Source organism: Manacus vitellinus, unplaced genomic scaffold, assembly GCF_001715985.3.
Source record: "Manacus vitellinus isolate BGI_N305 unplaced genomic scaffold, ASM171598v3 scaffold_0_pilon, whole genome shotgun sequence".
NCBI lineage: Eukaryota > Metazoa > Chordata > Aves > Passeriformes > Pipridae > Manacus > Manacus vitellinus.
The window spans coordinates 34,501,832-34,509,225 of record NW_021938789.1 but is presented as its reverse complement, the minus strand read 5'-3'; positions in this window follow the sequence as shown (position 1 = coordinate 34,509,225).

Here is a 7,394-nt window from a genome sequence, read left to right as displayed (position 1 = left end):
GCACAGATACTGATTTTCAGAAACTGTCTCATGTTCTCAGAAGTATTTCCTTTGTTTTGATATGGGGGAAATCAGTTGTCTAACAGACCCCCTAATTAATGTAACAAGCACTTTGCAGAGTAGGAGGCTTCCACAGTCATTAAAAAAACTGTGGTAAACTATGGGGGAACTTTTCGGATAAACCAAATTCCGATGTTAAAGCATTTCCTCAAATCTATATTTACTTTGGATAATATTTAATACCACAGTAGTCCTTTTGGAGAAAACTCTCAACAAAATCCAAACACTTCCCACAGATAAAAAAGAAAACAAGAATTACATATTCACTAGTTAGTCAGTCTCATTTGCTTTCTATGAAGATGTAAAACTCTGTTACATGTGTCCAGTAAAGGCTGATAAGAATACATTTCCATACTTAACAATATGTAGTATATAAAAGCCGAAGATGAGAGCTTCTTGTTTGGGTAATGAGCAGAGGGAGAACTTCAGTTGTGCAGATGAGACATGCATGCTTTTTTTTTTGCTGTACATTCACATGCTCTAAATAAGTTCCTCAGGACACAGTTCAGATCTGTCTTTAAAAAACACTTGATAGGGGACTGCAGGATGAGAACTCTGGTTTAAATCCAAGCAGAACTAAGATGGCTGTTATGCAGTCTGGGCAGAACATAACTTCTTCGCAAGAAGCTCCTGCATCTCTTGTCAGCAGATGGAGTTTTATTGTTGATTTTAAACTGACCTATAATGAAACTAACTCTTGGATGAAACTTAAAAACAAACCCCAACAGATCTGCAATACAGTTAGAAAACAATTTAAACGGCAGAGATCTAGAAGTAAAACAAGTGCTGATGTGAGTCATCTGATTACCAAACTGCTAGAATCCACACCATCCTGATGCCAGGCCCAAGCATACATTTTATCCATGTGTCTGACATATAAAGCAGTACTAGAAGCAGAAGTCATAATCCAGGATTTCATTCTCCCTCAACAAGAGACTAAAGAATTGTTGTACTTCAAATCCAGTGCTAGGAAATGTTTCAGTCCAAAGTCGCCTCTGACTGTATTGAAAAGCAAGTTTGAATAGCTGTAGCTGAAGGCGAGGCTGGAACCCCAGGTCCTCCTTTCCACTTAAACAAATTCCCCACTCATTGCATTTTTGTTGAAAAGGATGACCTGTATCAACACTCCAGTAAGAGGGTCACCTACTATCATGATCTTTGCCGGAGGTAAGACAAACTGTTTTGAGCGGGTTGATATTCTTGTTAGCCTATGACCTCAAAAGCAAAAAAAAAAAAAAAGGCAAGCATTTATAGAGTCAGAGTTTAAGTGACATGAGAAGGAGAGAAGAGTTTTGATTTACAGTTCCGGACTTTATTCCTTATATTTGTCCTTGTTCTTTATGCTGAACTTTGCTACTAGCACACTCACACTCCTCTGTTCTATGAGGTGCATGATAAGGAAAAGATATTAATGTCCAAAGTGCTAGTTAACTCCACGTGTTTCATTTGAAAAATTTATAGCTGATTTCTTAGCCTACAAGCGATATACAGCAGCGCTTCATATCCAGCGCTCACTTTGTATGCTGCCTTGCAGGCCTAACAGAAACACGCTCTTGCCCCCTTATGGAATACAATATCAAAATTAATTACTTCCCCCTAATATATATCTAAAATCAAGAGATGTTTGTTCACTTATAATACCCTTTTAGTTTTAAAAAATCAGGTATGGTAGTACAACAACTACCACAAAACTTGAGAGCACAGTCCTTTTAAACTTAGTTAGGGACCAGCACCAAATTCTTGTTAGAAAGAAGTTATAACTCTTAGTAAGACTCTTATTAAATTGACTGTATATTGATCCATGAGATTTACTGAGTTTACTCTTCCTATTGTCTCCCCAACTTCTACTGGAGTGAGGAGAGTGAGTGGCTCTGTGGGTGCTAAGCTACTGGCTGGGATCTACTTATACAGTATTCAGTGTATTTGCATCAGGAAATGGCCATTTTGATGTCAAAATCCCCGGGCGAATTCCCAAGACTGCTAGGAAAGAAAGTAAGAAAAAAAATTCCTATGTTTGCTCTGTGTATTGCCTATGGATAAGGGATCATAGTACTGTGAAGAAAAAGCTCTTATCTCCTTCCAACCAATTTATATTTAAATAAAACTATTTTAAGATATATGAGCTACAGCCACCCCTTGAAATTACTAATTGCTAAGATAAAGTAATTCTTTCATGAATAAAGTGATAAAGTGATAAGTTTTCACTGTTTATTGCCATCTATTTCCAGCACCAGTTTGAACACTGGCTTCAAAGCAAATAAATTATTTTCATTAGAATATCTTTGCTTTAATGTACTATAAATTCAATTAATAATATGGTAGATTTTCTATATTTCATCACAGAAAATCTTTTTTCTGTTGTGTAAAACTGATGAATGGAAAACAGTTGTTTTTAAAAAAATATAAGAAGAAGTCAAAGCCTGATCCAAACCCAAACTAAACAATTTTTTTATTTGAAAAGTTAATGTTAGCTATCTTACAGTTGATGCCAATTTTTTTCTCTACTTTCCAACTAAATTATTATTAACTTACAATGTTATTATTCACTTACATCTCCTGCATTTTGTCAAAAACAGCACTGAGATACCACAATATAACAACATAAGCACTGATATTAAACAGAAACACCAGATGTTTAACAAATGCTTCATTACAAAATTATCAAGGGTCTTTTCAGGCTGCAAAGTGTCTGAGATGATTGAATCTGTTTCCTGAATCTTAAACTCATTTAATTTCTGGCTACATTACCCATTATTTGTTAACCAGATTCCTTCATTAACAAGAAAGTATCCTTTTGGATCCTATCCTATCTAGACACTGAATTTTTCCTTTTTTTTTTTTTTTTTTTTTTTTTTTTTTAACACAGAGACTGGTTTTTTTGACAAATTGCTTTGAGGAAACAGTCCTGAGACTAGGCATAACCAGCTTTCCTAATGCTTTGCATTTCTCATTTCATATCAAAATCTCTGAACAACTGAAGCCATAGACCTTGAAGAAAGGAGGTTTAGGTGATGGAAAATGCCAGCAGTCCCACTGCACAGAATGGACAGTGCTTCAGATAGTCCAGTAGTCCCTCTGTTACAACAGACCCACTAAAATTCATCCATGGAAGCTGTTGCATTAAAGGTGTTGAAATTTGGCAGAAAACAAATGCACTTGTGTTTACAGAATGACAGAATCAATTAGTTTGGAAAAGACCTCTGGAATCATCAAGCCCAGCCTATGACCGAACACCACCATGTCAACTAAAACCACCAGTATTCCAGCTGTTCCTCAGAAATCAGAGGGGCTGGGTGTGGCTGGGCTTAATTTCTGATTATAGCCAATTCAGCATTATCAGTTTATTTGAGTTCAATAAGAACTTGCACAAGCTCTGATTTGAAAATACTTCAGTGTCATGGTTTAACCCCAGCAGGTAACCAAGCACCACACAGCCACTCGCTCACTCCCCCATTGGTGGAGTGGGGGAGAGACTTGGAAAAGTATGCATGTTGAGATATAGACAGCTTAATAGGTAAAGCAAAAGCCACATATGCAAACAAAACTATAATTCATTCACCTCTTCCCATGGGCAGGCAGGTGTTTAGCCATCCCCAGGAAAGCAGGGCTTCATCATACATAACTCTTACAGGGGAAGACAAACACCATCACTCTGAACATCCCTCTCTTCTTCCTTCTTCCGCCCTCTTTATATACTATTCATGATTTCATATTATATGGGATATCCCTTTGGTCAGTTGGGGTCACTTGTCCTCTCCCATCTTCTTGTGCACACCCAGTCTGCGCTGGTAGATGATACAAGAAGCAGAAAAGGTCTTGGATCTGTGCAAATACTGCTCAGCAATAACAAGAACTTCCCTGTGTTCTCAACACTGTTTCCAGCACAAATCCAAAACATAGCCCCATATCAGCTACTGTGATGAAAATTAACTCTACCCCACCCAAAACCTGCACATGCAGACCACATCCAATACCGGTCTGGCCAAGTTTGGTAAGAACTTCTGTGATCCAGATTCACTAATAGTGTGATTTATTGAAGTAACGGCAAAGCAGATTCACGATTGCCAGTGATAAATGCACTAACTATAGAGTGTTAGTATGTGTTGCAAGAGTATGTATATTAAGAGAGATCTATTAGTGCTATATATGTGTATATATATGTATATATGTGTATGTATATGTATATACATAAATATTCCCAGGTCTGGTCCAATGCAGTTGCAAAGTTCACCTAAACATGTTCCTTCACGGGCAGAGAGACATAGTTTGTCTACCGATCCCGAGCAAGCAGATATGTTTCCCCCGCTCACTTTTTCACCCCAACCCCCCCTTCTTTTTATACTATAAATGTGTTTGTCCCTAATTGCTGGTACAGAGGGGTAGGTGTTTCTCTTTGTCCCACTGAAACAACCCTGGGCTGTGAGACCTCCACTTCCCTCCAAGCATCATTCCATTGTTTGGCCTTGCTTGAGCCAGGTGCAAGATAAGTGAGGGGTTCAGCTCACGTTTTTCTCAAACAGCCTTATGAATTCTTCATCAGCTTAAGTCAGCCCTGTAGCAAGTCTGAAAATTTACCACAGTAGCCCCAGAAAACAGAGCCATACTTATTCTGAGACACCTTAAGTGCTGCACACATTGCTCACTTTGCCAAATTCTATCTAGATGTGCATGAATGAACCAGAATAACCACAAGCTGGGGATATGAAAATCTGGGTAGCAAATCCAAATCAAGAATCCAAATGGTGATGCCATGTATTGATTAAAAGGGTCAGGGGGCTATGCAAGTAAGTAAATACTCAGCATGAAATTCCTATTTTGAAAAAAATTAGGTCAGTCATTTATTAAATATAGATATTATGCTATTTTTCTCCTACTGAAGAAACTGCAAGACAAAAATCTGTTAATATTCTACTCTCAACTCCTTTCTATATTTTTCAAGTGGAACACATATTATCCATTAAATTGGCTCATAAATGATTGATGCTGAAAAGTAACACCATCACATTAGATACATCTTTTCAAAAGGAACTGTCATGTATTTATATGTGAATAATGTTCTTCCTTAAAAATATTTGCACTTTTGTTTGTTTGAAGCAGTTTTGACATATTATTTCTTGTAAACGTAATAAAATCAACACAAACAAACTACTTGTTTCTTTCAATGTATTTGCACAAAGAGATGACACCACAGAGAACAACTTAAGTCAGTATATTTGTGAATTAGAATGTGCGTAAGTCAAGGCCACATTTTGAAAATATGATCCTCCCTTTTTCAGCTTTAAAAACAAAACAGATAAAAACATGGAAATTGATAAAGATTATATTGATTCAATTACAGAGGCAGCAATTGCCTTTTCACTTATCTATGTAATTACTATACTACTGTTGTTTTCTGGGAAGTAATTTAAAATGGCTCATGTTAAAGGAACACTGCCACCTCCTAAAGATCTGAATTAAATCTTATCAATAAAGAAGGTGTCATCTATGCCCAAAGGATCATGATGCTTTGCCTGTAATGAAAAACTTCCTTCCCCCTTACAGTCCACTTGTACTGTGTCTTCATATTGCAGGACACAGCAGTTGCAAAAGCTTATTAATTTCCTTTGCATCACAGGATTTTGCAGGGCCTCAGTTCTGAGCAACTCTTGCTTAGTGTTCTTTTAGTCCATTATTTGTAATGCAAATACTTGCAACTTATGAGTGGTGGGAAACTGTATAAAATCTCCCAACATGTGAGAAATTAGGAGGTGTCACTTTGCTGTTCTATATACAGCACATAGTCAAATTTACATTCCTCATATTTTACTTCAATTTAAAAATCATACTCGTGATCTTTGAAAATAAGAAAATAAAACATTTAAAGAGAAAATCAGAGGCGCTTCCCATTCACTTTGAACTACATTTTACATTAAATTGTTTTCTGAAGACAAAAGGTAGGGCAAATCTGCATGATTTATTCAACACAGATGTTGACTCTATAAGTGAACTCGTATGTGAGCACAAGTAGCTTTGTAGGAGCCTAGTCTGCAATGATGTTGAATGTAAATGCCTTTAATTGTTAGAGATTTGGAAATTTTTGTTTGTAAGGCTAGATAATGGTCTGCATATGATACTATAAATGTCATTTGCCAAAGAGGACTGTATACTTACTGGAAGAAAACAGGGTATCTGTGAAAACCAGGAAGACACTGCTCAGAGACTGAGAATACCACCAGGAATGTTCCAGCATAATCTCAAAAAGTACGCTGAATTCTTGAAAAGTAGCATTGTCTTGACATGGGAAGTAGCCTGAAGAGTCAGTTACTACTAATATAGAGTATATTTCTTTATTTTTTCTAAGACACTACTATATTATTGATAAACACAGGAGGACTGGGAGCTGAGGCAAAAAGAAGGACTAAAATCTCTGGTGAAAAGGAGAATGGCTGACAGAAGCAAAGAAAATCTTCAGCCTGGTCTGAAGCCATTGCACACACAGAATTGAAGAGGTTGATACTTAGCCTTGAATTCTGTCTGTGCTTTGAGTTGACCTGGCCTCATGAACACAACCTCAGGTGTCCAGTTGTTACAAGGCTCCAGAGTCTCAATATCACTGTAGGAAGTTTAGTAATAAGGGCAGCATCTTGAGGTTTGAGGAGTCAAGCAGTATAAAACAACTAATTCTGACAGCAGTTTCAAGTTTGGTATATATTTACTTTGCATGATGCTGATGGTGATATTTAAACAGTATGTAGCTGGAATAAGTCCCATAATATAGAGTGAAAAATGCATTGTTTTACAGAACATGTTCCAGAGAGACAACAGAACAGGTTGCCCAGAGAGGGTGTGGACTCTCCCTCACTGGAGATATTCAAGAACCATCTGGACAAAATCCTGTGCGATGGGCTCCAGGACAACCCTGCTTGAGCAGGGAGGTTGGACCGGATGACCCACTGTGGCCCCTTCCATCAGGGTATGACTGATTACTCCTGCTCTCATCTCCCAGCTTGTCCAAGCAGCAGGAGTTCCTGGTACTGTCAGTGCTGCTCCCACCTTAGCCATGCAAGAGCTCCCGCTCTGATCAAAGGATGCTTCACCACCAGGCTCTTAAGCAAAGGTCAAGGTCTGACACCAGTTATTGAAACTGTAGAGCAGACACAGAGCAGGTCAGAGGTGCAGAGGGGGGAAGGTGGGAGGATCCCCGCAGTAGTTGTTGAAGAAGAGTTATTCACTGCCTTTCTAATGTGTGCATAGTGCTCACAGACGATCTTTTTCTTGAATGTGAATGTTTTCTCAGTAAAGTGTAGTATAAGTTTGTCTTTGGCCATTTCATATCAACTTCTCAATTACATGAA